Here is a 12,472-nt window from a genome sequence, read left to right as displayed (position 1 = left end):
CCCCGCCCCCAGCACAGCATGGTGGGCCCGGCTGGGATGGAACAGCCCCCTGCCTGGGCTGCCCCAACCGGGCTGGGCCCACGCACAACACTGCGTTGCAAGGGCAGGGGCTGCTCTGGCCAGGCCAAGCGCTGGTTAATTACTTACCCCAGTATGCATGCCAGTAAGGCGCAGATAACTGGTAAACCCTTTACATACCTATTACCCACATTTGCAGCTTTTGCGTTTCAGTGGCTTGCTACTTCTCTAGATGTTTCTGACAATATTTCCTGCTACCCCTATTTCAAAAACTCACAGAGTGTTACTGTTTTCTTTGTCCTAGTCTAGGACACAGGAGGTAAGTCATGTAGTCTCCTAAGTGACAACGTCACTTCTGAAAATGAGACTCAAGTTTCCAAGTCACTTAGGCAGTTTTGAAAAATTTACTCTACATCTGCTTTTTCAGAATCCCCCTTCTCCCCGCATCCAAAAAAAATAGCTCAAAAATGGGCCAACTGTTCTCTGCTGCAGCAGAGGAATTTTTCTGAGAATTTCACTGTGTGGACCCATGCTGTCTCCCTTTGCGGAGATTCCCTTCCTTAGCTCATACTGTCTACCAAAGGACTGGATCCACCTAAACGCCTAACTGGTAATGCTTAAGCAGTTGAAGTATGTGTCTGTGAGTGAGTCACTGCCACCTCGACAAACGTAGACATTTTTCTGACTTGTTCCTACATTTTTCACCTTAATGTTGCATAAACATTTTTTTGGTTTAATTTCTCAGTTTTGAAAATAAGGCCCTTTGAGAGGAAAAGACAATCCTGAGTCACCTTTTCTCATTCCTCTGACATCCTGCATCCCTTTCCCTTTAGCTCTGGGAGGGCCCTAGATGGGAGACAAGCATTGACCCAGGTACTGGAAGGGGCGATTCTCTTCCTGATTTGTGGGAATTGTGATACTAATGCGATGTGAGCATTAGATCAGACAAGCAGCAGCTCCATTCTTCTACACTGAGAACATCTGGGAAGGGGGCTGACTTCCAAACAAATCAATTATCCAAGCCACATGCACAGGTGCTGGCATTTTGCCACCCCCACTGTCTTGAAGCCCTTTCTCCCATACACAGAGTTCACTGTCTGGGTCAATGGCTCTCAGCACCTCCCATTATACAAATGGTTCTACCACCTTTAGCCATATTCACTTTCCGGGTCGTGTTTTAGTTGCTAAAGTCTGTGGGATAATTTAGGACAAGGATGATAAAGCTATTATTCACTGCAGTAGCATCTAGAGTCTCAACGTGGGAGGTAAATCCATTTATGCCCGGTAAGTCTATTTATGCAAACACCTGGTAGAAGACAGTCCACAGGAGAGCCAAGAGCTTCCGACTCCCAGAGTTGTGCTTTATCCACACACACACACTGCTTTTTTAAATCTCCTTATGTCTGAAAAAGCAACAGGGAGTCCATTGGCCTCTCTGGGCATGTTTACACTAAGAAATTACAGGCAGTCCCCGACTTACGCGGATCCGACTTACGTCGGATCCGCACTTACGAACGGAGCTTTCTCGCCCCGGAAGTCAGGGCGAGAAAGCCCCATTCGTAAGCTGCTCCGGTGCCCCTGGTCTGCTGGAGACCGTCTCCAGCAGACCAGGGGCACCGGGCGGGTTCCCACGCTTCTGAGGCTTTGCCAGAGCAAAGCCTCGGAAGCGCGGGAACCGCTGCTGCTGCCACTTGGGTGCCGGTGCCTGTGGTCTGCTGGGGACCGTCCCCAGCAGACCACAGGCACCGGGACCCAAGCGGCAGCAGCGGGCGGGTTCCTGCGCTTCTGAGGCTTTGCCAGAGCAAAGCCTCAGAAGCGCGGGAACCCCCGCTGCTGCCGCATGAGACCCGGTGCCTGTGGTCTGCTGGGGACGGTCCCCAGCAGACCACAGGCCCCCGGACTGAAGCCGCAGCCGCGGGGGGGTCCTGCGCCTCTGAGGCTTTGCCAGAGCAAAGCCTCAGAGGCGCGGCACCCCGCTGCCGCTGCGGCTCTGCTCCCCGTGTCCCTGGTCTGCTGGGGGGAGGGGGCGCAGCTAGTGTGCTTCCCCCCCCCCAGCAGACCAGCTTTTGTTTTGGACTCTGGGGCAGAGCAGCTGGGGCGCTGCCGATTGGTCCTGCAGCGCCCGTGGGCACTACTGGACCAACCCGGCAGCACCCCAGCTGCTCTGCCCCAGGTCCTGATTCAGCCGCTGCTGGTCAGTTTCAGCAGCGGCTGAATCAGGACGTCTGGGGCAGAGCAGATGGGGTGCTACTGGGTTGGTCCAGTAGCACCCCAGCTGCTCTGCCCCAGGCGTCCCCAAGTCAGCTTCTGCTGAAACTGACCAGCGCTGACTACAGGAAGCCCCAGGCAGAGTTGCTCTGCCCCGGGCTTCCTGGAATCAGCTGCTGATCAATTTCAGCAGCAGCTGACTTGGGGACGCCTGGGGTTCTTAAGTTGATTCTGTATGTAAGTCAGAACTGGCCAGTTCCGACTTACATACAGATTCAACTTAAGAACAAACCTACAGTCCCTATCTTGTACGTAACCCGGGGACTGCCTGTATTTCCAAATAACTTATTTAAAAATAATAAGTCCCAAAATAACTATTTCAAACTAGCATGCCCACTCTACAGGGAAGCCTCAAAATTAGTCCAAGGCAGACTCCCTTAATGTGGATGCACTACCTAGACTGAGAGCCCCAGGAAGTCCTGGGCAGTAATTACTTTGAATGACTCTGGGGAGTAGTTATTTTGAAACAACAGCAGCGGAGCGTCTACAGTGCTGCTATTTCGAAATAACTATTTCAAAATTAGCACTATTCCTCATGGAAAGGAGGACTTATTTGGAAATAACCAGCCCCTTATTTCGAAATAACGGGCTTGATAGTGTGGACTCTCTGCGTGTTATTTTGAAATAAGGGGAGTTATTTCAGAACATCTCCCTAGTGTAGACCAGGGCTCTAGGACTAAGATTTATTTGAACATAAGCTGAGTGCTTGTAGTGCTAACCCTTACCAATTATTTGTGTAGTCGACAAAATTTGTCGACTATATGATTCACAAATTACATGTGTCTTGACATCTCTAATGCCCACATAAATCTGATGGCTTCGAAGGGGCCATAAGACTCCTCATTGTTTTGGCAGATACGGACTAACACAGCCACCCCTCTGAGACTTACATCTGAAGTTCTTCGTCACTGGTTACTGAAAATGCTCCTCTACCTGAACAGGCAAATTCTTTACCCATGATAAAAAGAAGAGAAAGCCAATTTCACAAAAACTTCAGCAAATGTCATCATTTTATTAGACTCTTCTACAAGAGCCCATTTGGCCACTCCTTTAGAGCTATGAAGGCTTAACTTCAAAACCTGCTGTAGGGGCAACAGTTTCTCTTGGGTGGAAAGTCAGTTTAAGTTTCTCATCAAGTGAACACAAGCTTCCCCCCACCCCTCCTTGTTTATAAGAAGGAAAGCCTGGTGCCACAAAGAGCAAAAAGCCCTCTGTTGGTCTATAAAAAACTGCTGCACTGTTGAGTAAACGCTTGGCCGGAGTTGCAGTCCATTAATAGCTATCTGTGCTAGAAAGACATTCATATACTTTTGTTTGGTTTTGTTCACCAGTTCCTACTCTCCTCAACACAGCCAAAGGCTAAATAGTGCTGCTTCTAATGCAGATTAAACAGCATGCAATTCAACTGGCGGCACTACGCTTCCAGCTAAGAAAGGGGTTATGTCATGCTAAAAGAAAGGGGTTTTCTTTGGAAGTGGGCATTCTTCTTCTTGCGTGACATGATGAAAGGGAAGGGGTTGAGTTTTGTGTATTGCCATCAGCGAATTTACCCACAGACCTGCTATTTGCACAGTGCCTGCTACATCGCAGATGCCATGTGCATGTTGAAAATAAAATGAGAATAATCATGAACACAAATTGTTCACGCAGGGCGATTGTAGCCGTGTCAGACCCTGGATATTAGAGACACAAGGTGGGTGAGGGAATATCTTTTATTGGACTGGTGAAAGAGACACAGTTTCAAGCTTACACAGTTCTTTTTCAGCCAGGAGAGGAGACCCGTCAATAGGCTAGGAGCCCATAGGGTCAGTGGTTGAGAATAGGGACCAGTTGGGGGGGCCTACAGCTGGAGCAGAGCCCCACCAGGGACAGGCATCCAACACTGGTCAGGCAGGCTAGGGAGTGTGCGCTAGCTGGAACTGGTGGGCAAGGAGGGGAACCCCAAAGGTCTGACTTCCCCTGGTCCATCAAACTCCCGTGCTCGGGACCACTCCGATCCTAAGGTTGCCAGACCAGGGAGGTCCACCCTATGTTTAGCTGGGCTGACTGCACAAGGTAAAACAGATTGTCTAGCGTAAGTAGTTAAAAGGAGGAGACAGGGAAAAGGCAGGATGGGGGTGGGAGTTTGGGGAAAGAGGTGGAGCAGAGGTGGGAAGAGGCAGGGCAGGGGTAGGAATTTGGAGGAAGGAGTGGAGTGAGGGCAGGGCTGGGGTTAGGAAGAGTCAAGCACATACACCCCCAGCTAAAGGAGAAGTCAGTGCCTAGGCCAACAGATGTTGATCCAATAAAAATACTACTGCACCCACCTTGTCTCACAACTTGATCCAGATTTACTATTATACACATGCGCACATGTTACCCACATCCCTAGTGTGGTTACTGAGCAAATGCAAGTGGTATCTAGACCACAGCAACAGCTAAGACCAAGAGACCTCTATAGCATGGACTAGGAGCCAGCTGGCTTTTAGCTCAGAGGGTAGAGGCTCCTATACTCCATGTCAGAGGCCCCAGGTTCAAATCTACCTTGTGGTGGTTACACACACACACACACACTTTCCCCTTTCGTTTCATGGCCCTGCACACAGTGAATCCAGAATACTCCACTGAAGCCAAAAGTGTGTCTCCTAATTTACCACAGTTTAGCCCTTGTGTCTTTGGGAGCGAGAACACCCCATGCATTTTTGCAGTAATGGTGGCATGCAACACGCAATTCTGCATCAGAAGTTGTGTGTCAAGCTATCTAATTCATGTTATGGCTAAAGACGACTAAGCAACCCGCATACAATGCAACAAACAGAATCTAAACAGGCTGTGCTGTTGGAAGAGTTCTATTTCCCTGCCAACTGCCTGGCCGTTTGTAATGCTAATGAGTACAGTCAACAATCAACACTCCCTCATTAATCACTACTAATCAACTGCATCGATCCCTCACACTGGGCTTTTGACTCCAGAGCATCCCAAAAACAGCCCCATCTTTCCTATTAAATAAGGCAGGGCAGGCAAGGGAGAGAGGCAGCTTAGGGACAGGAGGTTAAAAAGCCACTGAAGCCAGGATGCTAAGAGCTCTCTCTGCATTGATGCTTAGGTGTTCACTCTCCCTCTGTCTCAACCAGGCAAACTCTTGTTCAAAAAGAAAGAGGAAGCAGACAGCACATCGGAGTTTGTCAAGTACTGGTTTGCAGCAGGGATGGAAAATCGTATTTCATTAGTTAAATGGTTAAAGGTTACGTTACACTGGTTAACTGATTACATGGGGACAGGTGGGGGGGGCATTCCAGCCTGCTGGGACAGAGCGCCCACCCCCCCTGCCACGGCTGGGCTGGAGGAGCCCTCATGCAGCAGGCAGGGGCTGTTCCCGCCCCACAAAAGTGCTGGCTGTCAGCCCTCTGAGTCTGCAGCCTCGCGGGAGAGGGGAGGGGAGGGGAGACGCAAGAGGGATTCGGCCCAGCACCTCCACAGGTGTCTCATCTCTAAAACTGACCGTGCTTATGACAGCTTCATGCAAGATTTACAGCCACACTAATGAGCAGGGACGGGCCATGCTTTGAAGCCATTCTATCCAGGCAAGGAAGAACAAACAAAGGAGAAGGAATTAAGGTAGCACAGGGCTGTTAGCCCAGCGTGTGCGGCGGGATCGCTATGGAGTGTTGGAAAGAGGCTGCTCTAAAGCAGCACACTGCAGTAGCACAGCCTTTCATGGCACTTGGGTGCCTTTCTTAAGGAACCAATAAATCATAAGCAGCAATAGAGCAAGCTGAGGACTGTACAGCAAAACTATTAATGAATTATTTTCGTATTAAGTCACTTAAGTTAGCAGCAGCTTCGGCTTCAGGGGATCTGAGCGCTGCAGCTATTCACTATGAAAAAAAAATTGGACTTCCTTGGAAGAATGGCAGCTCGTGACAGATCATTTAGCCTATGACACTGACTTGCTGTATAAGCTTGGGCCAGTTACTTGACCTTTGCATGCCTCCATTTCCCCTACCTATAAAACAGGGCCCTTCCTTCATAAGACACTTTTGAGTTCTTGGATAAAAAGTGTGGCACAAAAGTTCGGTTTTAGGTCCCCAAATGCAGCACAAGCTCCTTTTACTGCAGAGCAAATCACGATCAGTGCCAACGTTTTGCGCCTCGCAAATTTAGCTCACCTCCCACGAGCTAGAAAAGGGCCAAATTACAAATGGTGGGAAGCTGACTCCAGGGAACAGATAAAAAACCAGCTCTGTTTGATTGGAGAGCTGACTTTCTCCCGAACTTCAGCTTAAAACACTGATTCAAACAAGACTGAACTAACGGCACGTGTGAGTCACCCAATCTTTTCCAGTTGTTCCCACTAAGGCTTTGCTTAGCTTTCTGAACAAGGAAGCGTTCATGAAGGATACAGTGAGTACAGAGCAAGTCAACAGCAACGTAGCCATCAGAGAAGCCTCCAGATGACTTATAAAGACAAATATACAAAGATTTTTTTAAGATCAAAGCAGCTCACTGGGGAAGTAAATGCCCTGTACTGTGTCTTTCTACTTCCTGCCTCATGTCTTTGGACAGCATAATCAACAAGGCTGCCTTTGTATCATCTGTTGTGCTTGATTGTACATTAATGCATTAGTTGGTACTCAATCATCTGTTGTCCACAAGCAGTGCTGGGGATTTACAGCCATATAAAGGAAGTTAAAAATTAAGTATGAGCAAAGCTAATCAGAAGAAAGGCAAAGTCAGCCGTGAGCAACAGTCCCCATCAAAAGGGGGAAAATACAGAACTCGCACAACATTTTAGAGAGAATAAAGCGTGGGAAAGGCATTGATAACCACTGTGTATTATTTCCATTATACTTTGCTCATTAAGACTGCATCAGGGATGCCATAGAAAGCTTTAATCCTGCTACCACCCACAGCTTGGGCACTAACAGAAGAGGAGTTTTGCATCAAACACTGAACTATGCATTTCTCAAGATCTCTCAAACCTATCCTGCCCCCCTCGGCTGTCTGACTTTTTAAAGTTAACAACATTTGGATTAATGGCTAGTGATAAGGTTCTTCCCCCAGAATTAAGGTATAGCAAATTCACGGTATAGACAGAGCCATATTAAATCTTCTGGGAGACCAGGAATCATTAGATTTTGTGGGAACCCCTAGGCTCCACAGTGTGGCCAAAAATGACGAGGCCAGAATGAGGGTTAAGGCAGGGATTGGGTGTGGGAGGGAGGGAGCACTTTGACCAGGGTGTCACGTTACTAGATTTTGAGGGGAGCAGCCAGATCACTGCTGCACCCATGGGGGGTGTTGGCCCCAAAAATGGTATAAAAGGGGGCTATGTGAGGTGTTGAATAGAAGCTTACTGTCTGCTAATCCTGTGTACGCTGTTCATGTGATTGTATAATGTCTGTGTGAAATTATAAGCATGTACTTTGTATGGATACTGAATATTTCCCTGCATGTGGTTGAGCATTGGGTAGACCCCGGCCTATGGATATGCTAATTAGCGAGGCCCTGTGGGACAATGGCACTCAATGGGCCAAGGACACACCTAAAGACTGAGGGCTGCCAACAGGGAACAGAGGGATAGGCCACTGGCCAGGTGACCTGCTGCAGCCAAGAAGAGACCAGGAGGGAAGGATGTATAAAGAGGCCAAGTGGTGGACTCCATTTTTTGTTCTCAGCTCAGCACTTCATCCCAGAGGCAGCAATGCAGGGATCAAAGAGCCGGAAAGAACTGTGGACCCATCCTGATCCTAAGATGCACAACAAGGACTTTTAAGCCAGCAGCTGTAACATCTCTGCTAGAGCCTGCATCGAGAACTTGGAGATTCGATGCATGTAATGTACTATCCTTTAACAACCTTACTCTCATGTTTTCTTTATTGTAATAATAAACCTTTAGAGGTTAGATGCTAAAGGATTGGCTCAGCGTGATTTGTGGGTAAGGTCCAGAGGGTAAATTGACCAGAGATCTGTGGCTGGTTTCTTGGAACCGGACAGAACTTGTTCGGGGTAGGTGGAATTGGGTTCTAAGACCCCCCCCCCCCACACCGGTGTATGAGGCCCGGGGTCATCTGGGGCATGGATATTGCTGGGGTGTCAGAGGGGTTTTGCTCGTGAGGCTTCAGGCAGGCAGGTGAAGCGCTCTGTGGGACTGGTTTGCGGCCTGTTTGGAGAGGTCACCAGCAGTCTGGGGACTGTAAGGAGCCCTGAAGTTGAGCAATTCGCCCTGAGCGGATGCCCTCAGCTGTGTCCAGACACGAACTGTTCCGTCACACAGGGCTGTGGGCTCTAAGGTGGGGCTGGGATATGTAAAATGAATACTGGTCTGGGATGGTGGTAAGGATTTCAGCCACATGCTCTTTCCCTTCGTTTTGCAGCCTAGAAAAATAGATAAAGCACGCAGCGGCTCTACTTTGTTGTGGCTTTTGCTTATCCTCATTGGCTCTGCAGAAGATCTTCAGGGTCAGATTCCTTGTAATCTCTGTAACCGGTTAGTTTGTAGCATAGGAACGTGTCAATTTAATTAGAAATTCTGTAAATAGTAATTAGGGGTGGGTATAATTGTATTCATTATTTGCTTATTAATATTTATTTTACGGGAGTTAACATTACTAAATAAGGTTTTAGGAAAATAGTGATAGACATGTGAATTAACATACTAAAATAGATAAAAGGGTCTGACTAATGCCAGGTTGTTGCCACGCAGACATTGCATTAATAGCCAAGGTAAACGTGCGTAGGTAATAAAGTGGTTCTGTTTACCCCCATCCGCTCCTGGGTCGCCTGTTTCTTCTCTAATAGGTGGGGCTGGGTATAAGTCATTTGGTGGTGCATGAGGGAGCTCCGGGATGGGGTCAAGGGGTATGAGTGTGGGGGAGTGGGCTCTGGGCAGGAGGGGGGTGCAGAGTCTGGGCAGGAGTTAGGGTGGGGGAGAGGGCTCGGGGCTGGGGCAGAGGGGGCTGACTGGGACAGCTCCCCTTTGGTGGCTCAGGCCCTGGGGAGAAGAGGAGCAGGTACCACCTCCACAGCTCCTATTGGCTGCAATTCCTGGCCAATGGGAACTGCAGGACGGAGCCTGTGGACAGAGCTTGTGATGCTTGCAGCTCCAGCACAGCTGTGGAGGGTAGGAAACAGCAGTGTGCAGAGCTATGTCCATCCCTCGCTTCAGGAAGGGCCAAAACACAGGGGCTTTAATGGCTGCTGCCCAGTGAAGGAGCCCCACAAAATGATCACCACTTTCGTCAGCCTCGACAGCTTTTTACAGGGTCCCCCCCTTAGCCCAGGGCCCCAGACTACAACCCCGAAAGCTCCTTTCTTAATCCAGCCCTGGCCACAGAGTTCACCCCTGGGAGTCTCGGGGTGGATGGCAGGCACACTCCTACCGAAGGCAACGTAAAACCGTAGGTATCTTTATTCAAACAACAGATAAAGCAAGGAAAGGCCCAGGCTACATAACAAGATAGAGAGACTACAACATCTGAGTGATCTGCGGCTTTAAGGGGGAGTCGTAGAAAAGCGGAAAGCAAAGGAAGTAATCCAGGCGAGATCAAGCCATATAAAGTCCTAGACCATATAAAGACTGACTTGTTATAGGGCCTGAGCATCCTCTCGTGGTCCCCTAGGACCACATTTGGCCTATTCAGCCACATAATATGGAGGCGCACTTATTCTATAGGCTAACCCAGTGATCGGGTAGCTGCCATTTCAGCTCATTAACAGACCCATCACCCAGTGGAGCCGGCAGCCTCTGTGGGCCCCTGGTAGGTGGGAGGTGGCTCTGTGCTCCTGGAAGGGGTGCGGCAAATTCTCCTTAGTTCCCAAACTCTAGAAGGTTCCAGAAAGTCATTAATCTATGCCAAGGTAGGTTATAGCCTACTTCACCACACTTGTGCTAACTTGTGCTTCAGCTAACGTCTTCCAGGGGACAGGCCTGCAGGTTTCTTGCCTTACAACTGAATATAATAAAAGCCACTAAAATAAAATGAAGGCAAGCCAGTGAATATAACAGGCATGCTCACCTTATCGACTACACCTCCCTCAGACTAAACAGGTCATTGCTGTAGAAGAGTAGGGCCGTGTCTCCGTTTACCAGCAGATCAACGCTCTGGCAATCCATCTTCCGGTGTCTGATTTAGTGGGTCTAGTAAAGACCCACTAAATCGAATGCTTAGGGTGCTCCCGTTGGCAGGAGGACTCCTACTCCTCCCAAGGAGAAAAGGAAGTCGATGGGAGCATTTCTCCCGCCGACCTCCCACTGTGGGGACGGCGCCAAAACTTGGCTTAAGGTATGTCGACTCCAGTTACTTTTTTACATAGCTGGAATTGCGTACTTTAAACTAACTTTACCCTGTAGTGTGGGCCTGGCCTCGCACACTGAATTTACACTAGAGGCCCTGGATTATGGCTTGACTTCAATGGAGCTGTCCATGGTCTCAGCAGTTTTGTTGCAGCTGATCTGGTCTTAGGGTTTTAGCAAGACAAGTTGGATGAGCTAAACAAGTTTGTCTCTCAGGGAATGTCTACCCTAGCCCCCTAGTTCAAACTAAGGAGGCTAATGTAGGCATTCAAAGTTGCAAATGAAGCCCAGGATTTAAATATCCCGGGCTTTATTTGCATCTTCCCGTCCGGGTGCCATTTTTAACCCCCCCTAGTCTGAGATATAAGGACTTAGTTTGAGTTAACATTTGACTGCCGTGTAGCCACGGCCAGTTAGTTCGGACTAGGGGGATTTAAAAATGGCGCCCGGATGGGAAGATGCAAATAAAGCCCGGGATATTTAAATCCTGGGCTTCATTTGCAACTTTGAATGCCTACATTAGCCTCCTTAGTTCAAACTAGGGGGCTAGTGTAGACATACCCTCATAGTCTCTACTGAGAAACAAAGTAAAATTGGGGAATGCCACAGGAATCTAAGGGAACTGAAAGCACAAATCAGCGTCCTTTTATGCAATTTAAAAGACTCCATGGGACCTGTGATGAACACAGTTCTTAAATGAAAGTACTAATAGAGAACATGCCCGTGTTTTGCTTCTGCATCAGATCCTGACTGATATTCAGAGCTAAGTCTGGGAGGCAGCCTGGTCCTGTATCAGCAAGGGGATGGTGCTGCAGGTATGACATGATCATCGAGGAACCCACCGAAAATCTCTACAGCAGATAGAGTGAGGAGACACAAAATCTTTAGCCAGGTCTACACTAAAGGTGAAGGTCAAATCAGGATACTCATCTCCAGCTATATTAATTACATAGCTAGAGTCGATGTACCTTGATTTGAGTTTTCCCACCATCCCCGAAGGAGGCAGCTGATGGGAATAAACACTCCCGTTGGCTTCCCTTACTCCTCACAGGAGCATGAATGCCAGCCACCAATGGGGGCACCCTCTGAGTTCAATTTCGCAGGTCTTAACTAGACCCACAAAATCAAACTCCAGAAGATCAATAATGAAGACATGGCCTTAGTCAACCAGACATTATGATGCATCTCAGAAGTGTAACCTGCTTACTGATGGCAAGGAGGAAGCACAGAGCATTTCTTGAGAAGCTGGCAGATGAGAAGGAAATTCAGTGATTTTAATTAGGTTTGTCAAGCAATTAAAACATTTAATTGTGATTAAGCATGCAATTAATCACCGTGGCGGCGTTTCAAAGGGGCAGAGCTGCATGAAGCCCAGGGTCAGCTGGGGATTCCAGCTCATCCCCAGCTCCGCTGTTGCAAAGCCCCTTTGAAGTGCCAGAGCAGCACTTCAAAGGGGCTTTGCAACAGCAGAGTCAGTGATGGAGTCCCCAGCTCATCCCATCTCCACTTGCGCTGCCCCTTTGAAATGCCTCAGTGGCACTTGGAAGAAGCAGCGCAGGATTAACGCCTGCAATTAACGCGTTAAAAAAATTGACGCATTAATCCTGTCCTGCATTAATCACAGGCGTTAACACATGTCAATTGACAACACTAATTTAGATTATGAAAAAAAATATAACTATTGAGATGTCTGGTCACAGGGCTACCAGGGAAGGTGAACTGCACTGGCGGTCTTCCGCCAGCCCTGTGTATAAGAGTATATTTCTGACCCTAACTGAGCAGGGCTGTCAGACATAGAGGACAGAATAATTGAATTCCAGGGAGCAATATATGGAAATCTGATTTGTCCTGCTTCCGCAAGCATTCATGCATTGTAGTAATAAAGTTAAGTCTTTGTAAGTCATTCCTCTT

The 12,472-nt window shown here is 48.4% G+C and overlaps 1 protein-coding gene across 6 annotated transcripts in view; it reads right to left on the bottom strand.

Moving 5' to 3' along the window:
- Positions 1-12,472, bottom strand: part of MEGF11 (multiple EGF like domains 11) — a 486,582-nt gene that overhangs the window by 434,147 nt on the left and 39,963 nt on the right. The gene's annotated exons all lie outside the window — the stretch shown is intronic.

Source organism: Pelodiscus sinensis, chromosome 14 (genome assembly GCF_049634645.1).
Source record: "Pelodiscus sinensis isolate JC-2024 chromosome 14, ASM4963464v1, whole genome shotgun sequence".
Classification (NCBI taxonomy): Eukaryota; Metazoa; Chordata; order Testudines; family Trionychidae; genus Pelodiscus; species Pelodiscus sinensis.
The sequence above is the reverse complement of the archived record's forward strand: the minus strand, read 5'-3'. Positions and strand labels throughout refer to the sequence as shown.